This window comes from Festucalex cinctus, chromosome 18 (assembly GCF_051991245.1).
Source record: "Festucalex cinctus isolate MCC-2025b chromosome 18, RoL_Fcin_1.0, whole genome shotgun sequence".
NCBI lineage: Eukaryota > Metazoa > Chordata > Actinopteri > Syngnathiformes > Syngnathidae > Festucalex > Festucalex cinctus.
The window spans coordinates 5,642,501-5,656,156 of NC_135428.1; the positions used below are offsets into that span (position 1 = coordinate 5,642,501).

Here is a 13,656-nt window from a genome sequence, read left to right on the forward strand (position 1 = left end):
CAAAGTGGCCCTTTGCAGCTTTCTATTTTCTGTATGTGGCCCTCAGAGGAAAATGTTTGGACACCCCTGGTTTAAGATGGAGCAGGCTGTCAAACTATTTAATGAACGTGTGACAGAGCAATCCCCAGAATTTTATTTTATTTTTTTTATTGTCTCAACATAACCATGACGTCCATTTACCACCAACATAATCTGCATTTTGTTTTATTTTAACGTAATTAGGGTGTAATATGTTAATAAAGGTACTAGACAGAGCCCACTGTGGTGGGGGAAAGTGTGGGGGGTGGGGTTGACATGGGCAGGACTCAAGAGGAAAAGGCACAATTACAAACCCAAATGACAGACAAAGGGATGGATTTATCAATACAAAAGCATGGTTAACCAATTGCGCACAACTCGGTCAGATCATGGATCAATAAGTAAGGTAGTCTAGACTAACCCTTTCAGCAAAAAGTCCTCTTTGCCCCTAGACTCTCTCTGCAAATTGGGGCTTGAGAGTCAGGGGTTGCATATTATGTTCTTCAACTCCCACCTATGTTTTTGCCTGAAATAGCTGCTGACGACCAATTAAATGAACTGCACTTTGTCCCTTTTGACCAAAGTTTCCTTCATATATATATATATATATATATATATATATATATATATATATATAATGCAATTCATCGAAATTCAATTACAATTTCAATTATTGCACTCCACAATTACAAAATCAGCATAATCGTAAAAAAAAAAAAAAACTAATTTTTGAGTTGTTTAAATTTATACAGTTGCACCTTTTTTAAATTTTAAGACAACTCATTTAATAAATTTTGTTTCATTCAAAAGAAAACTTGCATAATTATAGTGTTTCAAGTCATTGTATTTGTCTTAATATTTCTTTTATTTGTTTTTTTACGTTCAAACATTTTCTTGCTTTATACCAAAAAAAATAAAGGATTGTTCTCCTGCAAAGTGCACATTCTGCACTTCAATATAAATAAATAAATATATATTATTATAAATATATATTCTAATAAATTCTGTTTGGTCCAAAAGGAACTTACATATTTATAGTATTTCTGTTTTTTTTTAATTTTATTTATTTATTTATTTATTTTTATTTTTTATTTTTTACATATTTAAAGTATTTTCTGTTTTTTTTTTTTTTAGTTAATCTTAATATTTTTTAAATGCCGAAACATTATCTTGTTTTTTTTTTTACCAAAAATAAATAATTGTTTGAATAATTGTGATTTTAATTATTGCCAAAATAATCACGATTATTATTTTTTCCATAATCGAGCAGGCCTATATATATATATATATATATATATATATATATATATAGATATAGATATATATATATATATAGATATTAGACTGCTGACTATGACTGTATAACATGATGCCATATATTTTACATTACTGGTTGTAATTAAATGATGTAATGTCTTAACATTATATTGTGAAATATGGCTACATACCCCATTTTAGATTAGTTGGCACTGACTTAAACTACTCCATTAGAACAAGTCGGTGGGCCTTCATACGATACAGCAACAGCAGTAAATCATCGCTGTTATCATTGCTGGAGAAACGTGTCACACTCTGTTGCCAGGGATTTGAATCGAGTCAGGTTTTATCATGATTAAATATTCAGTTATTAAAATTTAAAGATGTTAAAATTACTTTGGGGAAATTAAAATGTGTTTGTCTGCAAGGGGTATGACAGAAAGGACATGTATTTATTTGTGCTGATAAAAAAAACCCTCAGTCACTTAGCAAAAACAATTTGCACTTGTAATGATTTATCAAGCGTGAGTAATCTTGTATCACTTTATTATGTAATGAAACAATATATTGACCAGGTCTAAGCGTTTATGTATAAAAGTGTGGCAAGTTATATCTGAGATTTCCTACTGCGTGCGAGGTCATTGAATGCATCGTCCACTGCAGCGCGAGTGCTTGCTTTTATTTTGCTTCTCCGCGAAATGCTTTTTTCTTGCTTTCAAAATGTTGTTTCTAAAACTGAAAAGCCCACATGTGTATTCAAGTATTTATTGAAAAAACATGCATTGTACCCGCGGGATGGGGATACCGTTTTTTATTACAGGGGTAAGTGGCTGGCTGGCCCGTGTTGTTGCGGCCCAGGTGACAACAAACAGGATGCTCGTGTGACGTCGTCCATCCCGAGGCCGATGTGGCGCACATTTCAGCCCATCAGACCACGAAATGCGCAGAAAGTTCAAATTTTGTAACTTTGGCGAATATGCGTATTTTTGCCGCACCGCACCGTATCCACTGTCCTCTCAGTCCCACCGCTCAAAACGTGTCCGTGCTAAGTTCTTAAACTCATAAGTCAAGACACTTCAACAGTACATTTGCTAGGGCTGGGTATTGCCGCCAACCTCACGATACGATACGTATCACGATACAGGGGTCACGATACGATACGATACGTATCGCGATACATATGTATCCCAATACTTGATCTTCGAGGCGATACGTATCCCGATATTTCACATTAATTTACTTGCATTTTATAATAACAGTCATATGTATACACCTAAAGGATATGTTTATTATGCTGTATGACAAAAATGTTTTTGTTAGTAGCTCTCCTGGTTTACCACCAAGCGCCATGCCTGGTTTAAATGCGTACGTACCGAGCAGGGAGCAGTTTTCATAGACACACCGGGAAAATTTATTAATAGGCATGAGCCGATATGAGCAAAAATATCAAAGTATTAAAATTACAGCTCTAAAATGTGCTGATTTGAAATATTTGGGGAAATAAAAACAGCATTTTTTTCATGGAATACATTTTATTTTGTTTTTTAAAACAAAATATAGGGAAATTGGTACATTGAGATGTGCCATGTTCAGTTTATAGGTAAAAAAATGTTTATATTCTTCCTCTGCTTTCATTTTTCGTAGCAAGACACAGTGTCCAATCACTGGTGAGCTATTTTTTGCATTAATTGAAGGCAATTAACTTCAAAGACGTTGCTGGTTTTTATTTTTTTAGCGACGACGCAAGCTGCAACGGCAAACGTTAACTGCCTATTTAAAGTTAACGAGCAATATCGATTCTGATGCCTGCGTATCGATACGCGTCTTGTAATGAGGCCCGCAACGATATATTGCCGTATCGATTTTTTTGCGCACACCCCTAACATTTGCATTGTGGAAAGCCAACATTTTCAAGAACCTAATTGACTCTGATCAGTTTGCCTTATAGGTGATTGGTAAAAAGAGCATCTGCAACCATTCAGAGGGTCTCCATAATTTATTATTTATGATGCCCTATCCGACAACCAATATAATCTAGGCCAAAGCACTGTTAGTAACGCTAAGTGTCCCATTCCAGACTTCCGTTTGTCCATTCATTCATCCCAAATGCCTCAGTTTGCCTGTAAAAGGTCATCATCCCCCCCCATCCATCCATCCATTGCATCTTTTGATTCATAAGAAGTCCACATCAGACTTACCAAGAGTGAGTGGACAACTACTATCTGGAACCTTTATTAATTCATTGGAACCATTGAATGCAACATCCTTTCTCAAAGGCCATACACTAAAGCACCTGTTTTCTCATGTGTTTTACCTGGACGCTTCATAAAAAAACATGCTTTATTCAAGACAAGAGTGAGCAACTCTACATGACCTGGGCAGTCTTTTTATACAAGTAAATGTTCAGAGTGCTGCGGCTGAACGGCCCTTTATGCATCTTGGTGTTTGTGGCTATGTGCTATGCTTAATTCATTCCGGCTGTGGTGCACTAACGTGTGGTTAAAACCACTTCATACTTTGTCCGCAATAACATGCCATGTAATTGTATTTGTACAGCCCCCCTCTAACTCTCTGAGGAAACATTGTTTTTATCAGCTATTTTTGTATCATGACTCCTCCTTTTTACATTTTCACGGCTCTCTTTATACTCCAGGCCCAGCGCTTGGGCGCAAACCCTTAAAGAGTGTCAAAACCGTTCAACGTATTTTAGCACTCATGCACTTAAAAGGGGAAGTTGTGTTGAAAACATGTCATGAGTAGAAAAGCATCCTAACAAATGAGAAGCTAAAAAAAAAAAGGAAGACAAAGACCTCTGCAGTTATAATGGCTTATACTACTTTAAAAACAATTTCAACTATTCTTTTGGAGAATGTAGTAATAAGACTTGGCTCAAAATGTACCCAAATATTACCAACACAACCATAAGCAAAGACTTGTGAAACTCTGAAATTCCGGGTAGGCCGACAAGCAGTAGCCTAGACTGATTTTGCAAGGCCCACAGAATATTGTGTTCTATTGCTATAAAAAACATGGGACCTACTAAAAGAAAGATTAAAGTCTCTTCTTTCATCAGGAAAAAAAGTATGTTTCTATCTGTTTCCGTTTTGCAGCAATTAGCATTAGAAGAGAGCTAAGTTTCATCAGTTTTCACAAATTTATTTAAAATTGTAAGTAATTGAGCTTTTTGATCTCCTTTGCTCTGCTGCCACCTGCTGGCCGTTTGTGTAATAACTACCATTTCTGCAACCGTTCTTTGCAGTTGAGAGGCTGCATCAAAGCCTTCTGTATGCTCTAGCATAAAAAAAACAAAGAACATATAAATACGTCTTTGGGACACCTAGAACATAAAAAACGTATTTATACATTATTGGGAGTAAATGAGTTAAGAGGTGAGCACCAAGACTTTTAGGTCTCTATTTTCGCTTGGTGTAAAAAGGTCTGGTCTGGCAATGAATGTGTTAATAAATAACTTAATTAAAAAAAAAATTAAAAAAATCAAAGTGGCCCTTGCAGCTTTCTAGTAAAATAAAAAATTGGAAAGTATAAACGTGACTCAAGGTAGGAACAAACTCACGACATTCAGCTTGGTAGACACCCGATCTAATCCCTGAGCCACGCAGCTTCTGTTTTCTGCTAGCATATCGCTAATGTCAGCTGTAGCTGATTCCATGATTGCGTGGAATCTTCCTCTCCAAGAGACCAAAACAAAGCAAACAGTAGGAGGGGCATAGCTCAGGTTGTCGTGTGACAGTCTCCCAAGCTGAATGAAGATTGGAAGTTCATTCCTCAACCCTTGAGTGAGTTTTTTTTTTTTTTTTTTTTTTTTTTTTACTCTCTTCCTAGTGTAAATCCTAGTTTATTTGGTCCCTATCTTAAAAGCGTCAAATTTACTTTAAAAAGAGTCAAATTTACACTACAGAATTTATTGTATAGCGTAAGGCAGCAACTGTTTTCGGTGGTCGTCATATTGGAGCAATAAAAGATGATCTTAATGATAATGAGATGTTTGCTGTCTGATGTATCTATTTAAAGACAGCAAATTACACTTTAATGTCGACATTGAGACGGAATGCAACAACGTGAACGTCGGCTGTGTTTTCCGTGCACAGGACGATGCCCTCATGTTTCGTGAGTGAGCTTGGCGTCATATGCCCCAGCGGTTAATGTGCACTCGTTTGCGGCTGCAGATGTTTCCCGCATTGGGGAGCGGGACTGAGGAGTGACCAACGCCGCTCAGCATGTGGCGGAATGGACCGTGTGTTGCAGAACAGATGTTTGCAGCCTCCGTGCGTTTGTCATTCGGGCTTTAATCTGGTCAGTGAAGGGCATGAAAGGCGATGTGCATCGCTATTACATGCATAGGGGACCCCCCGGCTGTCTGCCCACTTCAGAAAGCTCCCAAATCTTAAATGTGACCGCCAAACACAAATCAATACACGTGCGACGCAAACCGCTCCGCTTTGTAATTGGCTCCGATTGAGGCCACATGTTGTATTGTCAAACCTGTGGAGATTATGCTTTATGGTTAAATCTGCGGAGATTATGCAGCGGGCGGATATAATGCCTCCATTTTCTCTGATTGCTTTCTTTGTATTATTTCCCCTGCATGTGAACATCCCACTCATTCCATCCCTTGTTTTCTCCCCTAATGGTGCACCTTTTTTTTTCTCTTTTCACTTTACTCTCAATTCCCATCTGTTGTTCTGCATCCCCGCCCCCTTCCAACCCAGCTACTATGAACTCCTTTTCACACACACACACACACACACCCCTCCCTCAAAATCCCCCCCACTCCTTTCTTTCCACCTCTTCTCCTTAGGGCCTCTGGCTGTCTCCCCACAAGTGATGTTCTCCTGGCCAGATGATGCATGCATATCTCTTGTGTCTTCTTGACGCTAACTCACGTCGACATTTGCACAGCATTGTGGGATTCCGCTCTCGGTCATATTTCGTGTAATGATGAAAATGATGATGGTGATGAGGAAGTTGGGGAGGAAGGGGGGCAGTGATGGTTATTTTTTGCCCTTGTCTTTTCTTCAATATCGGCCAGTGCACTGAGTGGAGAGGGAAGATAATGATTGTTTGTGGAATGGTTAAGCTTTAACTCAGGAGGCGGCCATTTTTTGTCTCAATACATGTTGTCATGCTTGTCAGGCAGCCTCCGACAGAAAAAAAAACTTGCTTTCATTAGGCTCAGTGTTGAACATTAACTAACTATTGGCTATTATCTTTAAAGTAACACCATGTGACAGGTAGGGATGTCACGATGAGGGCAATATCGTGATATCGTGATATTAAAACTGCCACAATATCGTCGTCGTCATGTTCACAATATTTAAAAGGAACACATCTGTTAAAAAAAATCAGGTTGATTTCCATTTGTGCCGTTTTTGCACCGTCTAGTGGCTAGTTTATTAGTGCAATTTAGTTTTCATGAGGGATGTTTTGGCCTTCTGGGTTTAAAATCTATGCTAATTGTCAGATGAAGGGGAACCAAATTAGCTTGTGAAGCGATCGATGTGTGCTTGCATTAGCAAGTAAGTGCCTCAATATTGTTATTAGTGTTGTGCCGATACCGTTTTTTGGCCCCCGATACAGATACCGATACCCAGCTTTGCAGTATCGGCCGATACCGATACCATACTTAAAGGTACACTCAGTATTATACAGTGGCATCTAGTGGTGAAATAATAAATCATTCGAAAAAAAAAAACAATTGTTTGTGTTAGTAGTATGTAAAAAGATATGTTGTATCGCATAAACGTACTTTTTTAAAATATAACGGTTAGTCTAGAAATCGCAAATTATCTTACATGTCCGCGCCTCGCCTGCTAGTGTCTGCCATGTTTCGCCGCCATCTTTCTGCTACGGGAGCCGTCAAAGACAAATTTCAGCGCTCCATTTCTTAACGCGTTTTTGGAACGCACTTCCGGTTTGTATGGCGACCGCATGTCCACGAAGAAGAAGAGTTTCCGGTCCCCGAAGAGAGCATTATCAAGCATCACACTTACTTTGGGAATTTATTTTATTTCAGCGCGACAAAACAAGAGTTTATATTGTAGCCGCATTTGCCAGATGGAGAGAAATGAGGAACAGACTAGGTTTGGGACGTGCCGGTGCCTTCGACTGCTTTCTACTTGACCGGTAAGTAAGAGTACATTTGTGTTTACGTTTTGAGAGCGAGAGAAAAAGTATACTCCGTACTAATTAATACGATGTTCGTACCTTTGTTTTACGATCACTGTAGCTGTTGATTAGCAACTCCGCACCACTCGAACGATTTCGTTATGTAGCTACTTGCTTTGAAAAAAAAAAAGATTCCCGCTGGCACGTTATATTTAGAGTAAATGCGCAAGTTATTGTGTAATGTAATGTAACTGTGATTTCGAAGGTATATTTGCCCATAACTTCAATGGAGAATCTAAAGCATACTGTATTAGTGGAGGAGTTGAAAATTATTTTCGTTGTGGTTGGTGAAAATAGTGTTCTCGAAATTAATTTTCGTCAGGGAATAACTTTCTGGACTTAAATGCTGGCTGTACCGTAAGCACTGCTAGAGTCTGAACTCTCTCACTCAAGTGTGTACTGGTCCATTGTGTAATTGGGTGCACAAGAATTTACAGGCTGCCACGTTTTCCACGGAAATTCGACAAGCAAGCAGCCTTTGCATATTCTATGCAGTATGCAGTCAAGTTACTTTTATCTAGCTAATACAATGTTTTGGGCCCAAAAACTAAAGATCTTACCTCTATTTTGGGGGCTTTGTTGGAAAGTTGGTGACATATAGTAGTATCATCAATTATTCTATTTTATTTTATAATTGTGTTTTTGTTTGTGTCACACTAGATCAACAGCCAAACTTGAGGGGTTCCAGAACCATATTCTGATGTATACAAGCATTCATGCACCGTTTAAATACATCACCGACCTGCAAGAAAAAAAAATATCAAGGGGAGAGTCAGCAGCCAAATTGGAATGCCCCGAATGAGGACACTTGAATGGAGGACCCCAGAAGGCTTCGGTGTTGTACCACCAGTATCTCCACCTACCATATCTGAGCTGCAACAAACTGAAGTCAGCCGACGTCTTGGTATGTCATTTACATATGGACGGCATTGCACACTACATGAACTTTTTGTGTGAAGCAATACGGAATGGTCACATGTACAAGTACCACTTGTTTTACACAGGACCTGCTGACCAGGTGTCTGAAGCCATGAAGTGACTCCTCCCTCACTTTCCTCAGCAAGCCTTTGAAGAATATGATATCATCGTTGGTGGGAACATGCCCTCACTCCATAACATGTACTTGTGCAGTCAAGGAGCATGTCAAACTTAATAAAACCAGCAAACATTGAAGTGACTTCATTTTTACTGCAGTCTGTTCACACAATCAATGGACAAGCCTTCCTTAATTTTGCCCCAATAACATCATAGAGTAGGCGAAAAGTAGTGTTACAGATCATACTATGTGTTCGGGAGAGTTGGAGGAATGTTGCAATGTTAATGGGGGGCAATGTCAGCACACACACACACACACAAAAAAAAACAAAAAAACATCATGGTATTGAGTTAATCAGATATTTTAGCTGTGTACAACACATACCTGCTCTGTAACACTACTTTTGGCCCAAACCTGTATGTCTATTTTCCATATTTTGAAATGCACAGCGTATTGGTAAAATTCTGGAACAACTGCAATTCATGTAGCTCATTATATTCTAACAGCATTTTTTTTTTTTTTTTTTTAGTTAATATGTTCATTTCATGTAGACTTTTATTTTACTTTATTTTATTCATTCATTTTCATGTACTGTACCTTACATTCATTGGCCAATGAAGAATTCCTTGTCATTGCAAGCATTTATAATAATTCTCCAGGCTTTTGATGTTTTACATTTCTGGTCATGTAAAATAGTGTTAGGTTAGGTGTCGAATGAACACTGCATGTTGACGCCAAAGGAAATTGTATTTTTTTAGTTATTCAAAATGTACAAATTAACACACAACAACAATATACAAGTTATACAAACTACAACAAGTGTCAGACATGGACTAATTATATGCCAGGTAAAAAAACCTTTGTATTGTCCTCAAGGATCTGGGAAAGTGTCACTTATTTGCTACAAGTCCACCAAGGTGCTGCAGTCTGGGATCCAGGTACAGGAAATCATGGTGGTGCTGATGTGGGATCCAGGTACAGGAAATCGTGGTGGTGCTGATGTGTCAGCAATGTGTCAAAAAGTATTTCTTGGTGTCAGTCTATCAGCTGGACTTGGATATCTTCATGTTCCTCCATGGTCATTACCTGTACGAGTCTCTGCAAGAAGGTAACAATTGTAGGTCAGATGAGGTACCAAACAATGAACTGAAAGTCACTGAGCCAATGAAGTACATTATTATATGAGCAAGACTATTTGTGAAAGCCATGTAAATTCCTGCACATCGAAGTACAAGGAAGCTGTTGTATCTTCAATCAAAACTAATTAAGTTGCTTAGTGATATTTATTAGGTAAAATTGTTCAACATGGTGACAAATCGATATCTGAGTAAAGGGTTTCAAATGTTTTTGTAAGCAGCACTTTTCTGAGTGGTTAGTAGCAACAAAACACGGGGGGAATTACGAGTCTGAGTTGCAGATGTGTCGTTCAGTTAACACCATTATTTTTGCACGATATACTAAACATATCAGCAAACGATGTAATCTAAATACCACATATTCCAAGCAAAGGTATGTTTTGAGCCATTCACATGCATGCTCGAATGGAATTATTTTTCCATGATGACATAATTGTACGTTACGAGACACCGCGTTCTCTTCCGCGTTCTCTTCCTCGTCGTCTCTCTCGACCCCTCCTCGCCCCCTTTGAGATGGTCCACATGTCTATAAAACATAACATAACTGTGTGTTCTCTGTTGCATGGTTTAGTTGCACTAACAAATATGAACATAGATAGCCATTATCATTAGCTGACGTACAGTATTTCCAAACAATGCCGACAAAAATATTAATTCTGAAATTAAATGACTAAATCACCATTATTAGGGATCTGTACAGTATGTCTAACAAATGCAATTCACTTACGTCATCACTCGAGGGAATACCAGAAGTTGTTTGCGTTCTGTTCCGGTGAAATTGGTGGTAGGCTGTTGAAGTAGGGTCTCTCTGGGACGCCGTAGTTCGTGTGCTTAAAATCATTGCATTATCTTGTTTGACCGATAGATGGCGGTCGTGAGCTACACACTGGGGCTTTAAGTTTTTTTTTCCTCAACATGAAAAAGCTGTCCTGCTATTTGTTCATAGTATTCAAGGGCCAATAGGATATCTTAGATCGGCATGCAGTGAACATGTCACATACCGGTGAATGTCGTGCACCAGCAAGACGCAAGATGCTGCATCCAAAAATCCTATATTAAAGTTGGAATTAATGGTATCGGCATGTTACTTGTGAGTAACTCACCGATGCCGAAACCACTGTTTTAATGCAGTGTCGGTATCGGTATCGGAACAACAATAATTGTTATTAGAGATTGTAGGTTTATACTGATCATGTGGAATTTAGAACTTAACAATTAATCTCTAAAGCTAGACATACTTTGTTGCTATGTCATATCCGGAGTATGTTTTTTGAAAGAGAGGATGGTTATATTTTGAGGGCAAAATTTGAACTGAGCTATAGGGATGTCACGATACGGGCAATATCGTGATATCGTGATATTAAAACTGCCACAATATTGCCGTCGTCATGTTCACAATATTTAAAAGAAACACATCTGTTAAAAAAAAAAAGTCAGGTTAATTTCCATTTGTGCAGTTCTAGCACCCTCTAGTGGCTAGTTTATTAGTACAATTTCGTGCAATTTAATTTTCATTAGGGATGTTTTGGCCTTCTATGTTTAAAATCTATGCTAATTGTCAGATAAAGGGGAACCTAATTTGCTTGTGAAGCGATCAGTGTGTGCTTGCATTACCAAGTAAGTGCCTCAATATTGTTATTATATGCATTGCTGTTATGTACAAAAGCACAATATTGTGCTTTTTTAGTATGAGCTCTCTTTTGTTACAATGTTGTGATCTTTTTTAAATATCGCCAACGCCCCCACAATATCGTGATAATTATCGTATCGAGACCTTCGTATCGTGATAATATCGCATCGTGATGTTTGGATATCGTTACATCCCTAGTGACATATCACAAATAGCGTTTTTTTTTTTTTTTTTTTTTTTTTTTTTTGTAATTGTGCAAACAAGGGGAAATTTGTTCCCTGTAAAAATAGAGTGCGAATAAACACATTCAGGGATAGACGCGGAGGCTACGATTATTTGACTAACACTGGAGAGAGAGCACGAGCGGGGTTATATGCCTGCCTTTTTGCCCTCCAGCAGTGTCTCCTCCGTGTGTGCGCGGGTGCAGTTAGAACGCGGGTGGTAGTGTGCATAATTCAAGCATCTCTCTGTATGCAAAGCTCTGTCAGTGGATACGCCACCTATGGAAGATTTTTTTTTTGTGTGCCTTTTTTACCCACTGACTTCGCTACACCCTAATTAATCTGCTTAAACCTGCAAGGCCTGTTTCCAGCACTCTTACACATCAGAAAAGCCAAGCAGCACTGAATCCAACCAGGATTTTCTCCATGGATGCTGCCAGTGGAAAATCACCCAAGCCTCACAGCTGACAGCTTTCTGTCAGTGTGCAGAGACGCATATAAAGTAGAGACGAGCATAGACCTCATCATTTCCCGTGATAGATGTTGGGGGAGAAGGCAGTCGTCACGATGGTCACGAAGCTCCTGAAACGATCAGCTTGTGGGGTTCATATTGCCTAAGTGCATCCATCCAGTGTTTCGCCGGGGGACCGGACACTTTTGGTGGCCAACAGATGAAACAATTTATGGTCATCCGTGTTCACTTCGGCCTCGCCTCGGGCGATGACTGAGATCTGGTTCTCACACAAATGTCACGGGTTACGGCCATGTTGTGTCACTTTCGCTCTCAGAGCTGGAATTGTTGCAAACAAGTCTCCTGGGAATGTCTAATGGAGTGAATCCGAAACTATGCAGTCAACTCCTTGTGGTTGCTGCTGTGCAGAGCACTGCAAATCTCAGCCCACACATGATGCGTGTTTTTCCCTTTCATATTTATGGGTGCTTGGAAACGGCTTTGATTCATACTTAAACCAGGGGTCACCGACCTTTTTGATGCTGAGAGCTACTTCTTGGCTACTGATTAGTGCGAAGGGCTATCAGTTTGGGAAGCACTTCTGGGGGAAAAAAATAAATAAAAAAAAATGCTCAAATTGCATTTGATTTAATCATGTTATTATGATTGTATGTTGATATTAGGGTTGGAGGAATAAAATTGTCTAAGCCGACGAAAATAATTGGTTGATTAATATGGCATTTATTGAATATGATAAGTTATGAGTTCACAAGTTTTCTGAAGCTGAGCTGTGATTGGTTATTACATGAGCCCAGAGCAAGCAAAATGGCCGCCCCCTGAGATGGATAAAAACAGGTGGATTTAACTCCCCCAAACACAATATTAATCAGAATGTGGTGCTTAGAGTAGTGGGGGCACATACTACTTTTGGGTTAACTTCCCCTTTAAACTTAAAAATTTCCTGGAAAATCACAAAGCTCTATCACTCGTCAGCTTTTTTTTTTTTTGTTAATATTTCTGAGCCCCCCCCAGTTGATACCACAGAAATTGTGATTGGAAATCCTCTATGAGACAGTTTTACAATATAATATCTATGGTTTAATCTAGGTAAGTGTGTTGTCCCCCCCCCCCCCCCCCCCCCCATTAAAATTCAATTCCAATAAAGCTCAACTGCTATTTTCATTATGCCAGGACACCAAAGTGCCAACTTGCTGAATGTTTGATTCCTCTCTTTGCTTACTGAAGATGACACAACACAACATATTCACAGTCCATAATTGAATTAATGTGACACATATTCAAAACACAAATGCCCACTAAAGAGCTGGATTAAGTGGCACCAAAGAGAAGTAATCTTTCAAAAAAAAAAAAAAAAAATGCATTTAAGAGTTTATGTGAGTGTGCTGGCCTCAGATAACCAGCTTCCGTCATGACTCAGCTGCAAATTTGGCCCATGCAGTCACTCACACCGAATGATTTTCAACATCAAATGTGAATATTCTTCTTGTCTTGTTTTGCATATTTTACTGATTTATTTATGTTTGCATCAAGTATTTATTGCTTTTTTTATTACAAGATTTGATTACTTATTTAAGCCCTCTCCGTGTCATACACCCTAAAAAGCGAAATTGTGTATATTGCTGTCTGGCTAGAAGGATCAAGGCAGTATAGTAAAGTTTAACGAGCATATTTGTTTGTTGGTAATCATTGTTATTTAATTT

General features: G+C 38.6%; 1 protein-coding gene and 1 long non-coding RNA gene across 2 annotated transcripts in view; both read left to right on the forward strand.

The window, feature by feature from the left end:
• LOC144005811 (roundabout homolog 2-like) overlaps nt 1–13,656 on the forward strand; it is a 101,145-nt gene that overhangs the window by 14,714 nt on the left and 72,775 nt on the right. The window lies entirely within an intron of this gene.
• On the forward strand, nt 7,156–8,638 carry LOC144006815 (uncharacterized). Its single transcript, XR_013279948.1, has 3 exons — nt 7,156–7,419; nt 8,122–8,365; nt 8,466–8,638. It is a non-coding gene; the product is annotated as an uncharacterized LOC144006815 (long non-coding RNA).